Genomic DNA, 27,026 nt, shown 5'->3' on the forward strand with positions numbered 1-27,026 from the left:
TCAATTTGTAGCTTTCTCATCATAGACAGGGGCATCAAATTAATGCTTGCCCCTAATTCACAACATCCTTTTCGATTGTGACATCCCCAATTATACAAGGGATTTAGAAAATTTCGAAATCTTTCAGCCTCTGTGGTAGTTTTCTTTGAACAAGTGCACTGCATTCCTTGGTGAGTATCACTGTTTCATCCTCCTTGAGGGTTTTTTTTCTTGGATTCAGTTCCTTCATGAACTTAGCATAGTGCGGCATTTGTTCTCAAGCTTCTGCAAAAGAAATGTCGATTTGCAGCTTCTTAAACACCTCAAGAAATTCAAAGAATTAATTCTCCTGATTCTGCTTCTATAGCCATTGAAGATATGGAATTCTTGGTCAATAGGCTTTCACATTCTCCTTTTTTATTTATGTAGGAGCAATCTTCTTTTTTTTATTTCTCATCCTTTTTCTCTTTTGAAGGCTCCTCAACTTGTCCTTCATTCACCTTGGGAATCTCCCTGTTAACTACTATTCCATTCTTTAATTTGATAGCCTTGTACTCCTCTCTAGGATTTGGTACTGTGTCACTTGGAAAGAAATTTGTTGGCTTCTCTATCAATTGCTTGGCAATCTGTCCCACTTGCACTTCTAGATTTTTGATAAAAGCTTATTGATTTTGAAATTTACTCTTGTTTCTTACAAGAAGCTTTGGGTTTATTGAACAAATGCATTAGTGGATTGGGGAAGTTTTTATATGGCAAGCTCAAAAGGTAATGATTTCTGAGAGTTTACTTACTTTTGGTATAGAACATTGAAGGAAAATTAGGGTGATTCTTCCAGTCAGTCAGGGTTGTAAGATTTTGAAAACGGATTGTTCTCTGGCTTTGAGGAATGTCCCGTGAAATTCACTTTCTCATTGAATGGACGAACTTCTTTGAATAATTCACACCCTTCACTTTGATGTGCCCCTCCACACAAGTCACATGTAGCTTGTATTCCAATTACTAAAACTTGCCTCTGTTTTAGTTGTATTGTGAACGAGAAGATTTGTTAAGACATAATTCTATTTTGTGCTAGGATTGTGTACATGGTGTCCAATGCCATCACTCCCTTTTTTGAGGTTCTTTCGGATGAGTACATGAAATTATTGGCTGCCACTATTTCGATCAACTCCAATGCTTCTTCCGGTGTCTTTCTATGTAATGAACCTTTTGCCGATGAGTCGATCATGGTTCTTGAGGCTTCTGAGACTCCATCATAAAAATTTTATATTTGCATCCACTCAGGGAAAGTATGATGTGGGCATTTTTTGAGTATCTCCTTGTATCTTTCCCATGCTTTATAGAGTGATTCATCATTCTTTTGGGAGAAAGAATTTATGTTATTCCTCAACCGAGCCAACTTCTAGAGTGAGAAATATTTAGTTAAAAATTTGTTAACTAAATCCTTCTACGATGTTCTGCTACCCAGAGGTTGAGCTTGGAGCCATTGCTTATTTCTATCTTTCAAAGAGAATGGAAATAGTCATAACTAAATGGGTTTGGGACTAACTCTATTACTCTTTATCGTGTTGCAAAGTTGCAGAAAACTAGCTATGTGGACATTAGGATCCTCTAGAGGGCTACCACTAAAATGATCTTGCTGCACTACATTAATTAGTGAGGGTTTTAGTTCAAAATTGTTTGCTTGAACCATGGGCCTCATTATGCTGCTTCCACAGCTATCAATGGTAGGTGTGGTATAATCACCAATGGTCATTCTCACATTGTTGTTCTCCTTTATCATTCTCTCTTCTTCTTCTCTCTTAGCACTTTATTTCCTCCTTAATTGTGCAAATGTTATTTCTATTTCAGGATTAAAGAGTGTGAAATTTTCTCTCCCTTACAAACAAAAATACAAAAATAAATAAATAAATAAAATTCACTATATAGAATAAAGAAGAAGAATAAAAAGAAGATTGAAAGATCTAATTTAGTGATTCAATAAAATGTGTGTTGTCTAAAACTTCACATGTCAAAACTTGATGGCACTACTCTTGCCAAGTGCACCAAATCGCTTCAAGTAATACCACAGTGAGTGGATATCATTTTCACGAGGATTAAATGATTGAGTAAGCAACTTCTAATTAGATCAACCGAACCTTTACAAGAGGATGGATATGAATCTTGAAATAGTAAAGTAGAGTGTTTTGTGTGAATGAATTCGTACGAAATAGTTAGAGAAATAAACAGTGGAATGAGATGTTAAGGTTCACCAATTCCTTAGTCAATCAATTAAGAAAAGAGATTAAGCACAATTCCAATTTAACATCGCACAACCTTTCAAAAGCTATTCCTGGTCAGTTTAAAAATTATGAGAAAGAGTTTCAAGCTAATCCCGATATTAACTTTTCTAAGAGAATAAAGAGATCCAAAATAGAAGTGGAATATTCCCTAATACTTCTAACCATTAAGATGAAGAACGAAACTTAATTCTTGAAAAAGTATCAATGCGTTAATCAAAATAAAATAAACAATCTAATTACCAATCTATGAAAATCAAATAGAGCTCCTAACCCTAACAAAAGAGGATTAGTGACTCATGATAAATAGAAATATAAACTAAAACTAATGAATGAGATGTTGGATCATTGATGATAGATTCGTGAATCATCTCTTCGTTATTTATATCGTAAATCCTATACTAAAATTCAAATTCAAAAATAAATCTAATCTTTCGAAGGATAAGATAACTAAACCAACAAATCAAATCTTAACTAAAACCAAATCTTATCTTTCGAGAAGAAGCTAACTATAACTAATCATTCAAATCTTAAAAAGTCTGGGCCGAGTAAAAAATTTTTGGAAGAGAATTTTGGGCCTAGCGCTGAAGTTGAAGTCTGGGCGCCTAACTTGAAGACTTGATGTTCTGGGTGCTAGACTTGAGCATTTAGCGCTGGACACCAATGCATTTTTTACCTATGGGAGGTAAAATAGTCTTCAAATTTAGGCACCAAGCATGGGTGCTAGGTGCCCTTCGGTGGAATTGCTGGCGCTGGGCACCAGGCTTCAGAAGTTGGGCGCCAGCCTTGAAATTGGGCTTTGGAAGCATGGGCGTATGGTGCCCACTTTCTAGCATTGGGAGCCAGCCTTTGATTGCTTCACCAAAGGCGTGGGTGCCTTTTGGGCACTGGGCTTTAGTTCCTTGGGTGCTAGGATTTGGTTCCTTAGATGCTGGGTGCCCTTTTTTATGAATCTTGGGCGTTTAGCACCATGTTTTTCTACGAGTTCACTTGATACCTTCCTTGTTTGCTTTTCATCATATTATTTTTTTAAAGAACAATCCTGAATGCACAATAATTCTATAATAACTCTAAATATATGATTAGCTATGAAAACTTCATTTAAAATAAGGAAACTTCAAATTAAACATAAGAAAACTACAAAAAAAGATATGTAAAAATCACTAAAGATTTCAAGGCATCAACATTCCTATTACTAAGACATTAATCAAAACTTTTTAGCTGAAAAAGGCAAAATATTTATCAATAACTCAACAAATTAACAGAAAATAACTGATGCATCTTGATAATATAAAATTACCCAAAAATCAATTAAGTTTCTGATGAGCCAAAATTTAATGTGCTCGGATATTGGCAAGTGCACCAAATCGTTCAGGTAATACCACGGTGAGTATCGTTCCCACGAGGATTAACAGATTGAGGCAGAAACGTCTAATTGAATCTCTAATTAGATCAATCAAACCTTGGCAAGAGGATTGTGGATCTTAAAGAAAAAAAAGAACGAATAAGAGAGAATTGATTTTGTTTAGATTATTAGGCGAGAAAAGGCTTAGAGAATTAAGAAGTAATCTATGAATGAGAATGTTGAAGGCTTTGGAGATGTTTGATTCTTAGAAGAACAATGCTTATGCTTTCTTATTTCAACTTATACAAAAAATCTTTTCATAGTAAATCATTGATAACTAAATTCCAATTCCTTGATAATTCAATTTCTCTTTACATAATAAATTGCCAATCCCTTGGTCATCTAATCAAGAGAAGAGGTGAAGAACGGTTTCGATTTTAAGCCACACAATATTCAAAAACTATACCTAGTTGAATTATATGTTAGGTATTCAGAGACTAGTTCTAAATAATTGAAGATTATGAGATGAGTTTCAAGCTAATTCCAAAATTAATTTTTCTAAAGTAATAACAAAATCTAAGACAGAATAATAATATTTTCTAATACTTCAAACCATTAGTAATGAAGAACGAAACTCAATCTTAAAAAGTAAAAAAGCATGAAATAAAATAAAGAAAACACTCACATTATAAATATATAAACCAAACAGAGCTTGGAGGTTTACTTACTCATGATAATAAAGAAAACTAAAGAGAAGAGTGGAAGATGAAGGTATGAGATCTTGGTTTGGGATCCAAAGATCTCCGATCCCCCAGATGCCTCCCTCTGTGAACTACGTTCACTTATTTATATCCTACTTCTACCTAAAATTCAAATTCAAAACTAAATCTTATATTATCTTTAGAAAGAATAAGATAACTAATATTAATAATTCAAATCCTAACTGAAACTAAAATCAAATCTTATCTTTCTAGAAGAATTTAACAACAACTAATCACTTAAATTTGGAGATTTGGGCTTAATTCGAAACTTTCTGGAAGGTGGATTTGCCTCGGCACTAGGTTTCATGCTTTTGGGTGCTAGGCTTGAGGTTTTGGGTGTTGGGCGCCCAATTTGGATGCTGGGATTCACATTTGGGCGCCAAGCACTGGTAGTTGGGCGCTGGACGCTGGTGTTTGTGCACTGGGCACCGATGGAAAAGAATTGTGGCGTGCACGGCTCATACTCAACATCCACTATAGACATATGCATATCACTCTGAAGCTCTAGATGTTAGCTTTCTAACGCATTAGAACTACCTCATTTAGACCTCTATAGCTCAAGTTATGATTACTTGAGTATGAAGAGATCAGGATCAGCATTTGCAAATTACTCTTTAGTTGTAAATTTTCTTGAAAATATAACCTGAATCCACAATAATTCTAAAACAGCTCCAAATTTATGATTAGTTATTAAAACTTCATTTAAATTATAAAAACATAAAAAAATATTTAATATAAAGGATAAGAAAACTACTAAAAAATATATAAAATCACTAAAAATGTCAAGACATCAGTTTCTAAACAGTTGCTTATGAGTTAACACACATTAGAAGCTACTACTTGAAATTATATATCCAGAAAGATTAAGGTGAGGGCCAGAAACATCAAGGAGTACCTTGTATAATGGTGATATGAGGGTTGAGCAACAACGAAAGTTACAAGAGAAGGACAGTTACGGGTTGTCAGGGGAGAGGCAGCGACGGGTGCTGATCCATGAAGGGAGAAGCGATGACTGAGTATTTGTGAGAGAGAGCGAGCATCGACGAAGGGTTTGCAAGAGAGAGTGAGAGTTGAGGGAGGATTTGCAAGGAGAAAGTGAGTATCAATGGAAGATTACGGGTTTACAGCGCCGACGGAGGGAGCGCTGACGAAGGGAGCACCGACAAAGGGATTGTGAGAGAGGGTTGTGGTGCACGAAATTGTGATCTCTGAAACGGCACCAAACACTTGGTACGCATGATCTTAATCTCAACTCTTTTCACAACTCCGCACAACTAACCAGCAAGTGCACTGGGTCGTCCAAGTAATAAACCTTACGTGAGTAAGGGTCGATCCCACGGAGATTGTCGGCTTGTAGCAAGCTATGGTTATCTTGTAAATCTCAGTCAGGCATATTCAAATAGTTATGAGGTTTTGATAATTAAAATATAAATAAAATATAAAATAAGATAGAAATACTTATGTAATTCATTGGTGAGAATTTCAGATAAGCGTATGGAGATGCTTTGCTCCTTCTGAATCTCTGCTTTCCTACTGTCTTCATTCAATCATTCATACTCCTTTCCATGGCAAGCTATATGTTGGGGGATCATCGTTGTCAATGGCTACCATCCGTCCTCTCAGTGAAAATGGTCCAAATGCGCTGTCACCGCATGGCTAATCATTTGTCAGTTCTCGATCATGTTGGAATAGGATCCATTGATCCTTTTGCGTCTGTCACTACGCCCAACACTCGCGAGTTTGAAGCTCGTCACAGTCATCCCTCCCCAGATTCTACTCGGAATACCACAGACAAGGTTTAGACTTTTTGGATCTCAGGAATGGCCGCCAATAATTCTAGCATATACCACGAAGACTCTGATCGTGAACCAGGAGGCTAAGAGATACACACTCAAGCTATTGCAGATAGAACGAAAGTGGTTGTCATGCACGCGTTCATAGGCAAGAATGATGATGAGTGTCACGGATCATCACATTCAATAGGTTGAAGTGCGAGTGAATATCTTAGAATAAGAATAATCTTGAGTTGAATAGAAAAACAATAGTACTTTGCATTAATTCATGAAGAACAGCAGAGCTCCACACCTTAATCTATGAGGTGTAGAAACTCCACCGTTGAAAATACATAAGTGATGAAGGTCCAGGCATGGCCATGAGGCCAGCCTCCAAACCTGTACAAAGGTCTCAGTTTCGAAATATGAAAACTGGATTCAGAATAGATCTCTAAAAGTAGTTTTTATACTAAACTAGTAGCTATGGTTATAGAAAATAAGTAACTAAGTGCAGATAGTGTAGAAATCCACTTTCGGGGCCCACTTGGTGTGTGCTTGGGCTGAGCATTGAAGCTTTCAAGTGTAGAGACTTCTCTTGGAGTTAAACATCAGGTTGCAACCTGTTTGTGGCGTTTAACTCTGGTTTGTAACCTGTTTATGGCGTTTAACTTCAGAATAGGGTAGGAAGTTGGCGTTTGAACGCCAGTTTGCGTCGTCAAAACTCGGGCAAAGTATAGACTATTATATATTTCTGGAAAGCTCTTGATGTCTACTTTCTAACGCAATTGAGAGCGCGCCAATTGGGTTTCTGTAGCTCCAGAAAATCCATTTCGAGTGTAGGGAGGTCAGAATCCAATAGCATCTGCAGTCCTTTTTCAGCCTCTGAATCAGATTCTTGCTCAGGTCCCTCAATTTCAGCCAGAAAATACCTGAAATCACAGAAAAACACACAAACTCATAGTAAAGTCCAGAAATGTGAATTTTGCATAAAAACTAATAAAAACATAGTAAAAACTAACTAAATTATATTAAAAACTACCTAAAAACAATGTCAAAAAGCATATAAATTATCCGCTCATCAGGTTGGAGTAAGGTTGACCAATGAGGGTTGAAGGGTGCCCCAACAAGATAATGATGAGCTTTGTTTTTTTCAAGATTATTGTGTTTCTCAAGGTTGGGGCTCTTTTATCTCAATGAAGATAGTATAAATGTCACCAATAATTATTTACTAGCAGATTTTAGGAATTTGATGTTTCGAGGGTAATTACTTCAGAGTGGCCATTTTTATTTGCTATTACTGTTGGAAAAAATTCTACGATAGATAAAGTTGGCGGTGGGAGGAGACATGACAAAAAGTTGCTACGATACTCCCACAATAGTAGCAACGAGAGAGGAGGGTTACAGCAGCCAAACGGAGGAGGGAGAAGGAAAAAGAAGAGAGAGGAGGAGAATAGAGGAAAAGAGGATTCGCAGAATGAGAGAGAAGGGGTGCGTTTCAAATTTCTCCCAAATTTATCGTTGGATTCACTGGCGAAAGATCTGATGGAAACAATTTGCTAGTTATCAAAATGACGCATTTCATTTTTTAACGTTACCGTCAGATTTTTTCATCGGTAAATTCGATGGTAATGTTGGCACCATCAAATTACCTATTCACGCCAAAACGTACCATTGGATTTTGGGGCGGGCTACCAAATCCGATGATAATATTTTGGCCAAACAAAATATTATACAAATCCTACATAAAATCTAACGATAGTGTCAGTTGTTCAAACCAAGTTCTTGGAGCTTGCTTAGAACCATGAAGAGCTTGTATCTACTTGTATGTATTGTATCTACTTGGTCAAAACAATTTAATTTTCAAGAAAGTATATAACAAATAGGGCTAAAACAATATGCAATCAATGTAGTCCCATGAAAAAGTTTGAGTTCTAAAAAGAATGAACAACTTGCAAGATAAGAGATCATAATAGTTGGAAACATAGAATTGAACAATCGAACCCCTCACCGGATATGTATACTCTCTAATCGCTCAAGTGTATAGGGTTGATTCACTCAATTCTTCTCTAATAATTTTTTCTAAGATTTGTTACTCATCTAATTAACAATCAATAATTATTCAATGTATGCATACAAATATCATGAGAACTTTCCCAATGTTATAATAAGGGTAGGGTAAAGGTAAAGATGTATATGGTCAAATAGACTAGAATTTGAATCTTTGATTAGCCTAAACTTTTACCTAAGCTATGATAACCTATTCAACTATAATGCAACCTAACTACCCATTATTCACTTTTTCACATACTCATACATTCTTTTCAATTTACATCACATATGCATTAATTTTTCATACTTTTCTTTCGGGGTAACCTTTGTCCCTTTTTTATTATTTTCTCATTTTTTTCTTTTTTTTTCTTTTAAAACATAATATAGACACAAACTTTTTTTCAAAAGATAAATGCATATAGTTTAAGCATTTAACGCATGAATATGTATTCAATTCTCAAAATTTTAATAAAAAATGCACCCATTTTTTCTTTCTCCCAAGGTTCCCAAACTATTCTCTTACAATCTCAAAGAAACTAAAATTGAAAACTCTCTAGAAACAGTATATGGGTTACAAATGAAGCACTGAGTTACTCCAATGATATCTCTCAAATTTGAGAATAAAATCACCTGAAAACTTACGAAATGAACAATATAAGAACATAAGTATTTGGTAGTGTATGTTATGAAACAATACCCCAAGAATCTCCTTTTACAGAATTCCAAACCTTCATAAATGTGGAAGGTGGTTGGGATACGTTTTAAAAAATCAAAAACATATTCTTATTTTGAAATAGAAGCCCCACAGGATTGATCCATAATCGATCCTCCCTTTACATATGGATGGATCCTTTAAATTCAAATTTTTATTCGTATGAACATATGAGGATTGATCCTTCCATTCATATATCATTTTTCATCTTCTATTAATCAAGTAATTTATATCATTATATATACTTTTATTTAAAATAAAATTAATAATTTAATAAATTCTAAATTCTAAATCATAATTTTATTCTTATATGGCATGGATTATTGACACTACAACAAATAAGGCTTTTCGCAACGGTTGAAAACCGTTGCTATAAATCAGAAAACCATTCCTAAAACTTTAGGCAACGGTTCAGCAACGGTTTTTGACCTGTGGTATATGCGACCGTTGCCAATGCTCAAAGGCAATGATTTTTTATCTAAGGCAACGAAAACAAAAAAATCGTTGCCATAGTGACTGCTATAGACAACGGTTTTGACAATTATTTTTAAGGAATGGTTTTGAACCGTTACTGTATAGACAACGATTTTGAACCGTTGTCTTTGATAAAATCAACGTTTAATACCATAGCTAAATAGGCAACGATTTTAAACTGATGTAGTTTTGTTGTTTACAAAAACAACGGTTTTAAGTTGTTGCCTTCATTTTTTGCAACGGTTTTAATACCATTGTCATTGTGTGTCTGCCTTTGGCAACAGTTTTAAGACCATTGTCTTTTGTAACTTTTGACAACGATTTTTGTAATTATTTAATTCTTTATTTACAACAATTTTCTCATGTTGTAGTGAAATTAGTTCCAACTATTTTTTTAATTTAGTGTCAATAAATGATCTTAATTATTTGAATCAAATTATTAAAAAGAAGTAATTGAACATTTACCATCAAATATGATATATAAAGTATTATGTAAAATCCACAATCTTACATTACATCATCATTGCAAAATGCCATAATACTAGTCTAAGTCATAATTACTTCTAATTGTATTATCATCATTTTTCAAAATACCATAATACTAGCCTAAACCATAACAACCTGGAACTATATCATCTAAATTTGCAAAAAATATAATAACAAAAGAGAGTTGAAAAAGCTAAGTAACAAGGAGGTTTATCATCATCATGTCCACAAATTCATGACTTTTACTCTCTAACATTTGCACTTCAAAATTTGTGACCTTAATTAAGTTCGATTTCCCCTTCAACATGATTTTCCTGTAAACAAAACAAAAAATAGTAAATAAAATATAAAATTACACATTTCTAATACTAATAATGTTTGCTAAGAAAATATTTGAGAGAGAAGATAGAGGTATATAAAACATTCTTCTATTTGGATACAAAAAACGATTGAATCAATTTCAACATAAATCAACAATTATTTAAAATATGATCACTTATAGCAAGTTTTATAACAAATAATACCTTCTCATTAGCATCATTGTTCGGACTGCCTGGAGTGCTTCCTAGTTGAGCAGCTAAAATCTCAAGGTCCACTCCTGAGCTTTTTTGTTGCAGCATTATCCTAACAAGAGACTTTAGTTCATCTACTTCTTTTTGCATCACATCAACCTTACCCTCTAATGTTGCTTTTTCAGCTGCATGTTGCTGCTTAAGGGTGGCAATTTCTTCATTTTTCTTCAACAAAGTTGGTGTGGTAACTCTTCCGTGGTATCGCACTCGCCCTGCCTTCTCTTTCCCAAATATGGATTGGAAAGCTCTAATTGCCGATTCTTTAGACTTTTTATTCTCAGCTTGTAGATGTGCCTATGTTAATTTAAAGAAAAATAAGAATAATAAAAAAAATAATGTAACTAATTAAACAATTGGACTAAAAATATATATTGACAATATCCAAGCAAATACTACAAATTAAGAATATCATCAGGGCACAAGAAACCATAACCTATTTTACCTAAATTAACTCCCAATACTTACAATAACATCCAAAGTGTCTTCATCCAATGATTTGCCCTTTATGTTTTGGCGAGTCTCAACAAACATTTCTGCTTGAGTAGGTGATTCATTATTTTCCTTAGAAGCAGCCTGTAAGTTCAGTTCCAATAGCATTTATATAGAGTTAAAATAAGTTTAGTTTCTTAAATCAACATATACTTGATACTCAAAGACACATACTGCAAGAGACACAAATATACAAGGTTTAAAAATTGTACCAATCTTGCACGTATATTCTTGCAAAACTTATTGGCTCCTTCCGATGCACAAATTTCTGTTGTGCCCTATTTTTCTTATTTTGCGCAGACATTTTCTACATAGCAAGAGACAAATATTATAAAAAAGTCATCACTTTTCGGTCATAAATGTATATAATATAATTGCATAAATAATTAAACTAGGTTTCACATAGCTTACCTTAACTTTCTCAGTTCTCCAATAAGCAATCAACTTTCGAAAATGACTCTCAGGTATGCTTTTAGGACGATTTTTCAGCATCTCATTAATACATTTGTATGGCAAAAAGTGAGTTTGCTTGATTGTGGTCTTATACCGTCTCCAATTGTCATTGACACGAGCAAGCACCATCTTTTTTCCTTGAATTGGAATATTGAATTTAGCCTACAAAATACAAATATTATTTGATAGTAAGGATAAAATATATGTGCATGTTTTCTTAAGTTTTTAAAAAAAAACAAGACTAATATTCTCACTTGAACATATTCCCAAATAACCTCTTTATCCTTAATCCCCTTCTAATTTGTGTAAATTAATGGACAAAAATCTGAATTTCTTGCCACCGTGCCCAAAAATTTGCTCAAGTTGTTTACATCTTCATCAGTAGGACCAATTGCCTCTCCTTCAATATCTAGAGTAATTTCTTCTTTATCTTCCAACTGTCTTACATGAATCTTCAAGCACTGCGTAGGTCCTCGTGTTTTTCTCACAGTTGTCTCTATACAAATATACTAATAAAATTACAAAAATATATTTAAAGAGACTAAAATACCACAACATATTTAAAAAGGCCAAAAATTTACCTTTCAAAAAAATATAAACAAAGACTAAAAGATACTTCATATATAATGTGTAGTTTGTACACATTTGCACCATGTATATATATATATATATATATATATATATATAGTGCATTCTTTAAATATATACTGTGTAGTTTGTATATATTTGCACCGTGTGTGTGCAGAAACCATGTATATATATAGTGCATTCTTTAAATCATATATATATATATATATATATATATATATATATATATATATATATATATATATATATATATATATATATATATAGTGCACTTAAATATACACATGTGCACCATATATAAGTGGTGCATTTATATATACACATGTGTGCAGAAACCATGGATATATATAGAGATTTTATATATACACGTGCACCGTATATAAGTAGTGCTTTAATATATACACCCTAGTCTTATGTTACGAGATTCTTGATGCCAGGGCATCTTGGCCAGTTTCACTGACTTTTTCTTTACTATTTTTAGGTTAGTTTCATTCATTCCCTTAGGAAATAAGTTAGTTTTGGGTAGATATTCACTTACACCTTGATTCAAGCATACATTGTGCATTTTACATTATTTCATGAGGATTTTGCATGAGTTTAGTGACAAATTATATGTTGCATTGCCCATGACTTGGACTAGAACTTTGATGCGCTCTATTGCTTGATTTCAGGACCAAAGGAAGCAAGGAATGGGAGGTAACTTGCAAAGTTAATGAGAAAAGTGATTGCCAATAACGCTCTCGAAGCCATCATTGACCACGTTAAGAGTCACGTTAACTAAGTTAACGTGAACTCTAACGTGGAGAGGGGAAGTTGAACCAACGTTAGTGACACTTAACATTGTCACTAACGTTGGCAAATGCTCATAAGTGGCCACGTTAGAGTCCACGTTAACTTAGTCAACGTGGCCTCTAACGTTAAAAGGGGGGAAGAAACGCCAACGTTAGTGACATTCAACATTGTCACTAACGTTGGCCTAAGGAGAAACATACCACGTTAACTCCCACGTTAACTTGGTTAACGTGGGAGCTAACGTAAGAAGCAAGAGTGGTCGACAACGTTCGTGACACCCAACATTGTCACTAACGTTGGAAGCAACCACACAACCCCCCAAGGAGCCACGTTAACTTAGTTAACGTGGAAGCTAACGTTGATGAGTGAAAGAAATGCCAACGTTAGTGACATTCAACATTGTCACTAACGTTGAGGATGGCTAAGCATGGCCACGTTAGAAGCCACGTTAACCTAGTTAACGTGGACTCTAACGTAAGACATAGGGGCACCTTGGAACGTTAGTGACAATGTTGAGTGTCACTAACGTTCTCGAAGGATGGCAAGCCCACGTTAAAGAGCCACGTTAACTAAGTTAACATGGGCTCTAACGTGGGAACAAAGGAGTCTTTTCAAAGTTATTCGAAATGTTAAGTCTCAATAACGTGTGCGAAGGACTTAGAGGCAACGTTAGTGGCAACGTTTGTGCCACTAACGTTGAAGTTAACGTGGCTTTTACTTAGGAACGTTAGTGAGAAAGTTGATTGTCACTAACGTTCTCGAACTCATATTTTCACTAAACGTTAACACCCCTAACGTCCTGAGCTAAAGTCTCTGCCCACTTCACACTTTCTCTCTGCAAGTAAAGCCAAGCCCAAATGAAGAAGAGAACTGCTTCAAACTCAAGATCCAAAGGCCCAAGACTTGAAGAGCCAACTAGAAGCTGAGAAAAGTAGTATATATAGGAGTAGCTTTGAATTGTTTAAGGAGTTCTGGAAAGTTAGAAAAGAGAACTACTCTATGTATTTTACCTTCTCTGCATTCTTCTAGTTTTATGATGTATTCTCCATCTTTGTTTTTATTTTCTAGAGCTATGAACAACTAAACCCCTTTCATTGGGTTAGGGAGCTCTGTTGTAATTTGATGGATCAATACTAATTTGCATTATTCTTCTTCTATCTTTTCTCTTGATTTTACTTGAAAGCTTTCGATCTTCATCCAATTGAGTAGTTATCTTGGAAAAGAAGCTATTCAAACTTGGATCTCTTCTGAACCTTGAAAGAGGAATGAAGAGATCAAGCTAGAAATGCTTTCTCATGCTGGACTAAATTGGGTTTGGATGGGTATGTGACTATAACCCTCTCAATACTTGATTTGGGAAATGCATGTGGTATAATCAGTGACCATACTTCATCTCTTCTCATGAGCAATTGACCAAGGAATTGGCTATTGATCAAGATTTGAGAGATTGAATTGCAAGAAATTGTAATTCAATCAATTAAGATTGCCAAGGAGATCAATGAGTGCATTGATTGAGGAAGAGATGAAAATGAACATGATCCGGAGAATTGCAACATGTCCTGAGCCCAATGAACTCCCCATCTCTGATCTTACCCATTCTCTTTAATTTCTGCCATTTACTTTTATGAGCAAATCCCCCATTCCCATTTACAATTCTGCAATTTACTTTCAGTCATTTACTTCCAGTCCTTTAATTCTAGCATTTACTTTTCTGTTATTTACATTCCCGCATTTTATTTTTTGCAACTCTCAACCCAAATTCTGGATTCGCTCAACTAGAACATTCTTCTAATTAAAGTTGCTTGATCAATCAATCCCTGTGGGATTCGACCTTACTCTATTGTGAGTTTTTACTTGACGACAAATTCGGTACACTTGCCAAAGGAAATTTGTTGAGAGACAGTTTCCACCCGCATCAAGTTTATGGTGCCGTTGCCGGGGATTGATTGTGCATCAACAATGATTAAATTGGAAGATCACTAGATTGAGCATTTTTATTTTGTGAATTTCATTTTCTGTTTGAGTGATTTACTTTCTGTTTTAGTTAAACTTCTTCCCTTCCCCCTCTACTCTTTTGTTTTTCTTTGTTATTTTCACTTCTGTTTGCTAACCCACTAACTGTTTGATATATTGCATCACCCACAACTAACAGTAATTCTGACAAAAATACTTTCTGCACCTATCTTTTCTTGCTTGAACTTGATGGTTGTATGACAGGGAGAAGAAGCGGGGCTTGAACTTCCTTCGGTTCTGAACCTGAGAGGACCTTCCTTAGATTAAGGAGGGAGGCAAGAGGAAAGAAAGTGGTTGGTGCTGAGGAAGAAGAGGAATTCTTTGAACCAAACATGGAAGACAACATGGAAAACCATCATGAAGAAGAGGATCACAACCATGGGGGAGGAGGTAGAGTAAATCATGCTGGGGAGGATAGAAGAGTTTTGGGCTCTTACATCAATCCAAACCCAGGCAATTGTGGAAGTAGCATCCAAAAGCCAACAATCCATGCCAACAACTTTGAACTTAAACCACAGCTCATCACCCTTGTTCAGAACAACTGTTCGTTTGGAGGAGGTGTTCAAGAAGACCCCAATCAACATTTAACCACCTTTCTGAGAATATGTGACACAGTGAAGTCTAATGGTGTTCATCCTGACGCCTATAGACTGCTCTTATTTCCATTCTCACTCAGGGACAAAGCAGCCAAGTGGCTGGAATCTTTCCCAAGGGAAAGCTTGACAACTTGGGAAGACGTGGTGAACAAATTCTTAGCAAGATTTTACCCTCATCAACGAATCAATAGGCTGAGAGCTGATGTCCAAACTTTCAGACAACAAGATGGTGAGACTCTATATGAAGCATGGGAGAGGTTTAAAGACCTAACAAGGAGGTGCCCACCAGATATGTTCAACGAATGGGTGCAGCTGCACATTTTCTATGAAGGGCTTTCTTATGAGTCAAAGAAGGCCGTAGACCATTCATCCGGAGGATCTTTGAACAAGAAGAAGACTATTGAGGAAGCCATAGATGTTATTGAAACAGTAGCAGAGAACGATTACTTTTATGCTTCCGAAAGAGGGAACACAAGAGGAGTAATGGAGCTAAACAATGTAGATGCTCTGTTGGCCCAAAACAAGCTCATTACCCAGCCGCTGGCTGACCTCACCAAGAAGATGGAGAGGAACCAAGTAGCAGCAATCTCCACTTCATCAACAACCCAAGAAGGAGTGAATGAAGAAGCAGATGGTAGTCAGGAGCAAGCCAACTACATTGGGAATTTACCAAGGCAAAACTATGATCCATACTCCAAGACCTACACCCCTGGATGGAGAAACCACCCAAACTTTGGGTGGGGAAGTCAGCAAGATCAAAACCAAGACCAGAGACGTTACAACTCCAACAACAATGCAGCTCACCAACAATTCACACAGAGGACATCTCAACACCCCCACAACAACACTTCTCCACAAGCCTATCAAAACCAAAACAGCACATCTGCTCCGAATCACCCATCAATTGATGACAAGCTCTCTAAGATTGAAACCTTACTTGAAGGAGTATGCAAAGACATTCAAAACAGTAAAGCATTCTGAGAAGAAGTGCAGTCAAACATGCAAAATCAAAATGCTGCCATCAAGAAACTAGAGACATGATGAGCGGATAATTTATACGCTTTTTGGCATTATTTTTAGTATGTTTTTAGTAGGATCTAGTTACTTTTAGGGATGTTTTCCTTAGTTTTTATGTTAAATTCACATTTCTGGACTTTACTATGAGTTTGTGTGTTTTTCTGTGATTTCAGGTATTTTCTGGCTGAAATTGAGGGACTTGAGCAGAAATCAGATTCAGAGGTTGAAGAAGGACTGCTGATGCTGTTGAATTCTGACCTCCCTGCACTCAAAATGGATTTTCTGGAGCTACGAGACTCAAAATGGCGCGCTTCCAATTGCGTTGGAAAGTAGACATCCAGGGCTTTCCAGCAATATATAATAATCCATACTTTGGTCAAGAATAGACGACGCAAAATGGCGTTCAACACCAGCTCTCTGCCCAATTCTGGCGTCCAGCGCCAGAAAAAGATCCAAAACCAGAGTTGAACGCCCAAACTGGCACAAAAGCTGGTGTTCAACTCCAAGGAGGACCTCTACACGTGCAACACTCAAAGCTCAGCTCAAGCACACATCAAGTGGGCCCCGGAAGTGAATTTATGCATCAATTACTTACTTTGGTAAACCCTAGTAGCTAGTTTATTATAAATAGGACATTTTACTATTGTATTTGATATCTTTGGATGCCTGGTTCTTAGATCAGAGGGGCTGGCCATCTCGGCCATGCCTGGACCTTTCACTTATGTATTTTTAACGGTAGAGTTTCTACACTCCATAGATTAAGGTGTGGAGCTCTGCTGTTCCTCAAAGATTAATGCAAAGTACTACTGTTTTCTATTCAATTCATCTTATTTCGTTTCTAAGATATTCATTCGCACTTCAACCTGAATGTGATGAACGTGACAATCATCATCATTCCTTATGAACGCGTGCCTGACAACCACTTCCGTTCTACCTTAGATTGAATGAGTATCTCTTAGATCTCTTAATCGGAATCTTCGTGGTGTAAGCTAGAATGATGGCGGCATTCAAGAGAATCCGGAAGGTCTAAACCTTGTCTGTGGTATTCCGAGTAGGATTCAATGATTGAATGACTGTGACGAGCTTCAAACTCACGATTGCTGGGCGTAGTGACAGACGCAAAAGGATAGTAAATCCTATTCCATCATCATCGAGAACCGACAGATGAATAGCCGTGCCGTGACAGGGTGCGTTGACCATTTTCACTGAGAGGATAAGATGAAACCATTGACAAGGGTGATGCCTCCAGACGATTAGCCGTGCCGTGACAGGGCATTTGGATCATTTTCCCGAGAGAAGACCGAAAGTAGCCATTGACAATGGTGATGTATCACATAAAGCCAGCCATGGAAAGGAGTAAGACTGATTGGATGAAGATAGCAGGAAAGCAGAGGTTCAGAGGAACGAAAGCATCTCTATTCGCTTATCTGAAATTCTCACCAATGAATTACATAAGTATTTCTATCCTTTATTATTTATCTTTTAGTTATCTAATCCAATCACATTTAACCCTACCTGACTGAGATTTGCAAGGTGACCATAGCTTGCTTTATACCAACAATCTCCGTGGGATTCGACCCTTACTCACGTAAGGTATTACTTGGACGACCCAGTGCACTTGCTGGTTAGTTGTGCGAAGTTGTGAACCATGGTATTGGCATCATGTTTTTGGCGCCATTACCAGGGAAAGAAAGAGCAATGAATTTTACATAATCAAATTGTAATCACAATTTCTGCGCACCAAGACACAAATCAACATACCCTTTGCTGAAGCCATAGAACAAATGCCACTCTATGCCAAGTTTTTGAAGGAGCTAATGACTAAGAAGAGAAGCTGGAAGAACAATGAGACTATGATACTAACCGAAGAGTGTAGTGCTTTCATTCAGCACAAACTACCCCAGAAACTGAAGGATCCTGGGAGTTTTCAAATCCCTTATATTATAGGAGAAATCACAGTAGAGAAGGCTCTTTGTGACTTAGGGGCCAGCATCAATTTGATGTCAGTAGCTATGATGAGGAAGATGAAAATTGAGGAGGCTAAACCAATAAAAATGGCCCTACAACTGGCAGACCGATCGTTCAAATTTCCTCATGGGATAGTAGAGGATTTGTTGGTAAAAGTGGGAGATTTCATATTTCCAGCAGATTTTGTGGTGCTGGACATGCAGGAGGACGCCAAGACCTCCATCATCCTGGGAAGGCCATTCTTGGCCACTGCTGGGGCTGTCATTGATGTTCAGAAGGGTGACCTCACCCTGAGATTACACAATGAAAAGATGACATTCAATGTGTTCAAGGCCATGAGTTACCCCCCAGAACAATTGGGGGAATGCATGAGGTTAGATGCACATGAGGATGAAGTGCAGGAGAATTTTGAAGAAGAAGAACCTGAAGAGGACGAGAGATTGGTGGAGGAAGAATCTGAATCAAGTGAAGAGGTGGCCACAGCAGAAATTCATATACCAGATGCACCAAAAGAAGGGAACGAAAAGTCAGAAGCACCCAAACTTGAACTCAAAGCACTGCCACCCACTCTCAAATATGCATATCTAGGAGAAAATGAAAACTACCCAGTGATCATAAATTCATCCCTCAGTCAAGATCAAGAGGACGAGCTACTCAAAGTGCTGCGGGAGCATAAGGATGCCATTGGATGGACCCTTGCTGACTTGAAAGGAATCAGTTCAGCCATATGCATGCATAAAATACTGTTGGAAGATGATGCTAAGCCATCCATTCAATCCCAAAGAAGGCTGAACCCAATCATGAAGGAAGTGGTACAGAAAGAGGTTATGAAGCTTTGGCAAGGAGGGGTAATATACCCAATTTCAGACAGCCCTTGGGTTAGCCCCGTACATGTTGTGCCCAAGAAGGGAGGAATCACTGTGGTTCCCAATGAAAAGAACGAACTCATACCTACAAGGACCGTCACAGGATGGCGGATGTGCATAGACTACAGAAAACTCAATGAGGCTACACAAAAAGATCATTTTCCCCTTCCATTCATGGATCAGATGTTGGAAAGACTTGTAGGGCACGCATATTATTGTTTTCTCGACGATTATTCAGGATATAACCAAATAGTAGTTGATCCCAGAGACCAAGAGAAAACCTCATTTACTTGTCCGTATGGAGTGTTTGCCTATAGGCGCATGCCATTTGGGCTATGTAATGCACCTGCAACTTTCCAACACTACATGCTTTCTATCTTTTCAGATATGATAGAAAAATTCATTGAAGTTTTTATGGATGATTTCTCGGTATTCGGAGATTCCTTTCCTAGTTGCCTACATCACCTCGCCTTGGTATTGAAAAGATGCCAAGAGACCAATTTGGTCTTGAACTGGGAAAAATGTCACTTTATGGTGACAGGAGGAATAGTCCTTGGTCACAAGGTCTCCCACCAAGGCATTGAGGTTGATAGAGCTAAAGTAGAACTTATTGAAAAACTACCCCCACCCAGTGATGTCAAGGAAATTAGGAGTTTTTTAGGGCATGCTGGTTTTTACAGAAGGTTCATTAAAGATTTTTCAAAGATAGCCAAGCCCTTAAGCAGTCTCCTTGTATCTGATACACCATTTATCTTTGATGAAACATGCATGCTAGTATTTACACATTTGAAAATGAGGTTGTCCTCTGCTCCTATCATTTCCCCACCTGATTGGAACCTACCATTTGAATTGATGTGTGATGCATCTGATTTTGCAGTTGGGGCAATGTTAGGACAAAGGAAAGATAACTTAGTTCATGTGATATACTATGCTAGGAAAGTCCTTAATGAAACTCAAAGAAATTATACCACTACTGAAAAGGAGTTGTTAACAATAGTTTTTGCATTTGACAAATTTAGATCATACCTTATTGGTGCTAAAGTGATTGTCTTTACAGATCACACAGTACTTAAATATTTGTTTGCCAAGCAAGAATCAAAGCCAAGACTAATAAGGTGGATCTTACTGTTGCAGGAATTCAATATTGAAATCAGAGACAAGAAAGGAGTGGAGAACAAGGTGGCAGATCACCTATCCAGAATCCCTCATGATCAAGGTGGAGGAAATGATACAAATGTGAACGAGCTCTTCCCTGATGAGCAGTTGATGACAGTTCGCAAAGCACCATGGTTTGCAGATATTGCAAATTTCAAGGCAACTGGGGCATTACCCCCAGGGATCAATAAACATCAAAAAAGGAAGCTCATGAATGATGCAAAATACTTTGTCTGGGATGAGCCATATCTCTTCAAGAAGTGTTCAGATGGAATCCTTAGAAGATATGTTTCGGAAGAAGAAAGAAGAGAAGTCCTGTGGAATTGCCACGGTTCATGTTATGGAGGCCACTTTGGAGGGGACAGAACTGCAGCAAAGGTGTTACAAAGCGGATTCTTTTGGCCCACCCTTTTCAAGGATGCCAAGGAACTAGTAAAAAGCTGCAATGAATGCCAAAGATCTGGAAATTTGCCCAAAAGAAACGCCATGCCACAAAATTTCATCTTGGAACTGGAACTGTTTGATGTGTGGGTAATAGATTTCATGGGACCATTCCCAACCTCATATGCAAACAAGTACATCTTGGTGGCAGTAGATTATGTTTCCAAGTGGGTAGAGGCTATTGCAACCCCAACTAATGATAACAAGGTAGTCATGAACTTCCTCAGGAAGAATATCTTTAGCCGGTTTGGAGTTCCAAGAGCCCTCATCAGTGATGGAGGGAGCCACTTTTGTAACAAACCACTAGAAGCTCTCCTCCTACGATATGGGGTAAAATACAAAGTAGCCACACCTTACCATCCTCAAACAAGTGGGCAAACTGAGATATCCAACAGAGAGCTGAAGAGGATCCTGGAAAAGACTGTGGGTGCATCTAGAAAGGATTGGTCGAAGAAGCTGGATGATGCTCTTTGGGCATACAGAACAGCATTCAAAACGCCACTTGGAATGTCTCCATATCAACTGGTCTATGGGAAGGCTTGTCATTTACCACTGGAGCTGGAACACAAAGCTCTCTGGGCTATCAAGATACTAAATTTTGACAGCATTTCTGCTGGTGCAAAAAGGATCTTGCAGCTGCAAGAGATGGAGGAATTCAGGTCACAAGCCTATGAAAACACTAAGATGTATAAAGAAAAGGCAAAGAGAAAACATGACATGCATCTTGCGCCCAGGAGTTTCGAAAAGGGGCAGCGAGTACTCCTTTACAATTCTAAATTAAGGCTGTTCCCAAGAAAACTCAAGTCAAGGTGGTCCGGACCTTTCATGGTTACAAAAGTATCACCATATGGCCACATCGAAATCACGGATGAAGGTTCAGAGAGGACTTTTACAGTGAATAGACAAAGACTCAAGCATTATCTGGACAACATGGGGGAAAACCCCAGAGTAAAGTACCATCTCAAGTAATTAAGGACTCGTCGAGCTAGCGACGATAAAAGAGCGCTCTGTTGGGAGGCAACCCAACCTCAGGTAGTTTCACTTTCATCTTTATTTCAATAAAAATCACAAGTTGTTTCCCCTGCATTGTAAGGAGCTAAGTTTGGTGTTCCACACCAGAACAATCCAAGAGTGATAGTGTAATTCTAAGTTTGGTGTTCCACCAAAGGACATTGGTTAGAATTACACTCCACTCCAAAAGAACATTGCTAGCTCCATCCAATCAAGAGAAACCACTTAGATGTAGTTAGACTATAGGTGATCATTGCTTTGTTGATAACAAGATATGAGGTTCTCTGCATATATGCAATGTTTTGTCTGGGCAAGGAACTAAGTTTGGTGTTCACACACCAAATTGAGTTCAAGAGGCACAAGCATACATGCAAGCTAACTATGTCTCAAGTGCTTTGGGAACAAGCAACTTCCAGTAATCTTGCAGGAATCTTATGAGGAAATGGTGCACCTTCACCCAAAGAAGCGAGGCAGCAAAAACTAGGATGATGACAAAGAGAGAGGGCAACCAGAAATCATCACCCGAAGGTTGTATTGTTACTTAATTCCATTATACTCAGAATTGTTGAAAGTTGGAAGTCCGAATGCACTTTTGATTTGTAGTTACGCATATTTGAAACCTTTTTTAATTCTGTCTTTTAAGTTTTCTTTCTGAATAGATGTACGTGTGCTAGTCTTTATGTCACTGCATCCTCCTTAACTTACTTGTATGCTTGTCCCTTTAAATCAAATGAAGAGAGAATGTTTATGTTTCAAAAGACCAGAGTAGAGTTCATACTATGGAGTACATTCATGAGTTTGTGGTATGATCATAAGTTAGCTAAGTTGGTTCAACCATAAGGTGGGATGACAACTATCTGGCCTGAATACTTTGCTTTGAATATACTCATGAGACTAAGTATATGACAAGATCTTAATAAGAGAAAGAGAAAAGAATAATGAAAGTGGAAAAACAAAAGAAAAAGAGTAAGCAATAAGGCTAGGCACCAATGGTTCTGATCTTAAGATATGTGTCTGTGGTGTTCCTGTGTGAGGGATCTACTTGGATGAATAAGCTCTTAGGGGTGCTTTATCACTTGGTAACTTGGGTTAACTAACCTGGGATTATCAGCTGAAAGTCCATTATCAAGAGTAACCCTCACTACAGAGCATTTAGTAACCCAAAGAGGTGCTGGACACCAAGGTCTCAAGAAGGAAAATAAATGAACTATATGCCTGTGGTGTGTATGTATGGGGGAGAGACTTGAGGGAGTAAGTCCTTAGGGGTGCTTCAACACCTAGCACCTTGAACCAACTGTTTCGGGAGTGTTGGCTGAAAGCTTATCTTAAAAAGTTGCCCCCTTACAGAGCACTTAGCCTAAGAACACCAATAAGCTCTGAAATGACAATAAAGGGATCAATGAGTAAAAGTCTCATGGGATGTAAGCAAGGTGAGTGTTTTAGGACATGATAAAGGTCTGAAAGCCAGTAAAGGAATGAACCTAAGTTGCTATGCATGAAACCACCATAAAATCAGTGATATGACTTCCACAAGAATGACTCATCTCTCTTGGCATTCCATTCATCATTCTCTTGTTCCAGTACTTGCTTAGGGACAAGCAAGCTTTAAGTTTGGTGTTGTGATGCCAGGGCATCTTGGCCAGTTTCACTGACCTTTTCTTTACTCTTTTTAGGTTAGTTTCATGCATTCCCTTAGGAAATAAGCTAGTTTTGGGTAGATATTCACTTACACCTTGATTCAAGCATACATTGTGCATTTTACATTATTTCATGAGGATTTTGCATGAGTTTAGTGACAAATTATATGTTGCATTGCCCATGACTTGGACTAGAACTTTGATGCGCTCTATTGCTTGATTTCAGGACCAAAGGAAGCAAGGAATGGGAGGTAACTTGCAAAGTTAATGAGAAAAGTGATTGCCAATAACGCTCTCGAAGCCATCATTGACCACGTTAAGAGTCACGTTAACTAAGTTAACGTGAACTCTAACGTGGAGAGGGGAAGTTGAACCAACGTTAGTGACACTTAACATTGTCACTAACATTGGCAAATGCTCATAAGTGGCCACGTTAGAGTCCACGTTAACTTAGTCAACGTGGCCTCTAACGTTAAAAGGGGGGAAGAAACGCCAACGTTAGTTACATTCAACATTGTCACTAACGTTGGCCTAAGGAGAAACATACCACGTTAACTCTCACGTTAACTTGGTTAACGTGGGAGCTAACGTAAGAAGCAAGAGTGGTCGACAACGTTGGTGACACCCAACATTGTCACTAACGTTGGAAGCAACCACACAACCCCCAAGGAGCCACGTTAACTTAGTTAACGTAGAAGCTAACGTTGATGAGTGAAAGAAATGCCAACGTTAGTGACATTCAACATTGTCACTAACGTTGAGGATGGCTAAGCATGGCCACGTTAGAAGCCACGTTAACCTAGTTAACGTGGACTCTAACGTAAGACATAGGGGCACCTTGGAACGTTAGTGACAATGTTGAGTGTCACTAACGTTCTCGAAGGATGGCAAGCCCACGTTAAAGAGCCACGTTAACTAAGTTAACATGGGCTCTAACGTGGGAACAAAGGAGTCTTTTCAAAGTTATTCGAAATGTTAAGTCTCAATAACGTGTGCGAAGGACTTAGAGGCAACGTTAGTGGCAACGTTTGTGCCACTAACGTTGAAGTTAACGTGGCTTTTACTTAGGAACGTTAGTGAGAAAGTTGATTGTCACTAACGTTCTCGAACTCATATTTTCACTAAACGTTAACACCCCTAACGTCCTGAGCTAAAGTCTCTGCCCACTTCACACTTTCTCTCTGCAAGTAAAGCCAAGCCCAAATGAAGAAGAGAACTGCTTCAAACTCAAGATCCAAAGGCCCAAGACTTGAAGAGCCAACTAGAAGCTGAGAAAAGTAGTATATATAGGAGTAGCTTTGAATTGTTTAAGGAGTTCTGGAAAGTTGGAAAAGAGAACTACTCTCTGTATTTTACCTTCTCTGCATTCTTCTAGTTTTATGATGTATTCTCCATCTTTGTTTTTATTTTCTAGAGCTATGAACAACTAAACCCCTTTCATTGGGTTAGGGAGCTCTGTTGTAATTTGATGGATCAATACTAATTTGCATTATTCTTCTTCTATCTTTTCTCTTGATTTTACTTGAAAGCTTTCGATCTTCATCCAATTGAGTAGTTATCTTGGAAAAGAAGCTATTCAAACTTGGATCTCTTCTGAACCTTGAAAGAGGAATGAAGAGATCAAGCTAGAAATGCTTTCTCATGCTGGACCAAATTGGGTTTGGATGGGTATGTGACTATAACCCTCTCAATACTTGATTTGGGAAATGCATGTGGTATAATCAGTGACCATACTTCATCTCTTCTCATGAGCAATTGACCAAGGAATTGGCTATTGATCAAGATTTGAGAGATTGAATTGCAAGAAATTGTAATTCAATCAATTAAGATTGCCAAGGAGATCAATGAGTGCATTGATTGAGGAAGAGATGAAAATGAACTTGATCCGGAGAATTGCAACATCTCCTGAGCCCAATGAACTCCCCATCTCTGATCTTACCCATTCTCTTTAATTTCTGCCATTTACTTTTATGAGCAAATCCCCCATTCCCATTTATAATTCTGTAATTTACTTTCAGTCATTTACTTCCAGTCCTTTAATTCTAGCATTTACTTTTCTGTTATTTACATTCCCGCATTTTATTTTCTGCAACTCTCAACCCAAATTCTGGATTCGCTCAACTAGAACATTCTTCTAATTAAAGTTGCTTGATCAATCAATTCCTGTGGGATTCGACCTCACTCTATTGTGACTTTTTACTTGACGACAAATTCGAGGGGGCAGCTACCATGTGCGAGCTAGAGGAGCTCGTCCCTACCGTTCTGCCGTCGACGTTGAACCTTGACCGCCACCGTCGGAGGAGCCCGAGGAGACAGAGAGAGGATGCGACGGGAGGAAGGGGATAAGCCACCGCGACGCCGCTGGAGCTCCTGTCGCTGTCAGAAGCGGCCACCACCGCCGCGCCCAGCTGCCGCGGGCTGCTCTGCCGCTGGGAACGCCTCAGATCCGTACTGTCTCCACTACCGTTCACCGCCGCTGATGTTGGCCTTCGCTGCTTGCCGAAAACCCCCAGTGCTCCATAACGCTTCTGTTGCTCTGGGCCGCCGCTGCTGCTTGCGCTGTGAGCGGCTGCACCGCTACTGCTGTGGTTGGGGGTCTGCTGTGTATGGTCGCCAGAAAACCTTTCTGCCGCCGGAGAACGCTTTGCCGGTAAGGGTTTTATTTGAGGTTCTTGTCCTTTTTGAATTCCGAGAATACCGTAGTCACTGCGTGTTGGTTTCAGTTGGCGTGATCGAAAATTGTCGTCGCTGTCGCTTAAGGTGGCTGCTGGGCTGCCGCTGAACCGGTTCACAGACCGTCGCCGTTTCTTCTTTGGTTCGGTAAGCGTTTCGATTTGAAAGCCCTTTTGTTACTGTTCTGTTATCTTACGCTGAGGTTTGTGGCGTTAATTGCTATACGATTGAGTTTCGGTTGTTATATGTTGCGATTAGAATTGTTGAGACTGTTGCGAAAGTGGCGTGGAACCGAGGTTTTGGCTGACGGGATTTTGATTGTTGATCTCGGGTCAAGGCGGAAAGGATTCTGTGACGTGTTTGGGCTATGGTTTTGCGTTTCGAGGTAGGGGTGCTTTCCGAAAACTACAGTTTATTATTGGAATTATTACATATGGATACTGATGTGAGATATGGTGTAATTAGTGATTGTATCTGCCTTATGTATTATTTGATTGACTCGAATGATTATGGATGTTGGCTTGGCTGAATTGTTATGTGGCTTGTGAAATGTAATGTTTGAAGTTGATTCTTTAAATATTTGAAATGAGTTTAATCCGTTGAGGATTGGTTTGAATTGAGTCAATTATTTTGATGATGTGAAAGATAGAATGCTCTTAAAATTTAGCCTGGGTTGCTTTAAATGCTCTGGTTTTGATAAATGATTTATTGCTGAACTGATTCTTTAAAGCTTTATAAATGAGTTAAATCGGTTGATATTGAGTTGATTTTTGAAATGGTTTCCTTGAGGTATGCCATTGAGGCGACTGTTGGATTTAGCTTACTTTTGAATTAATTTCTGGTTTTGAGCTGTTGAAAAGGAATGAGAAACGGTTTAGTTGGGACCCGAACCGGGTGGCAA

At 38.0% G+C, this 27,026-nt stretch overlaps 2 non-coding genes across 2 annotated transcripts; one reads left to right on the plus strand and one right to left on the minus strand.

The window, feature by feature from the left end:
• The first annotated feature begins 1,263 nt into the window (after positions 1-1,263).
• On the plus strand, positions 1,264-1,369 carry LOC112774857 (small nucleolar RNA R71). Its single transcript, XR_003189315.1, has one exon. It is a non-coding gene; the product is annotated as a small nucleolar RNA R71 (small nucleolar RNA).
• A 14,177-nt stretch (positions 1,370-15,546) lies between these two features.
• Positions 15,547-15,653, minus strand: LOC112774356 (small nucleolar RNA R71). The gene has a single exon (XR_003188849.1). It is a non-coding gene; the product is annotated as a small nucleolar RNA R71 (small nucleolar RNA).
• Between the last annotated feature and the right edge of the window lie 11,373 nt (positions 15,654-27,026).

This window comes from Arachis hypogaea, chromosome 18 (assembly GCF_003086295.3).
Source record: "Arachis hypogaea cultivar Tifrunner chromosome 18, arahy.Tifrunner.gnm2.J5K5, whole genome shotgun sequence".
Taxonomy (NCBI): domain Eukaryota; kingdom Viridiplantae; phylum Streptophyta; class Magnoliopsida; order Fabales; family Fabaceae; genus Arachis; species Arachis hypogaea.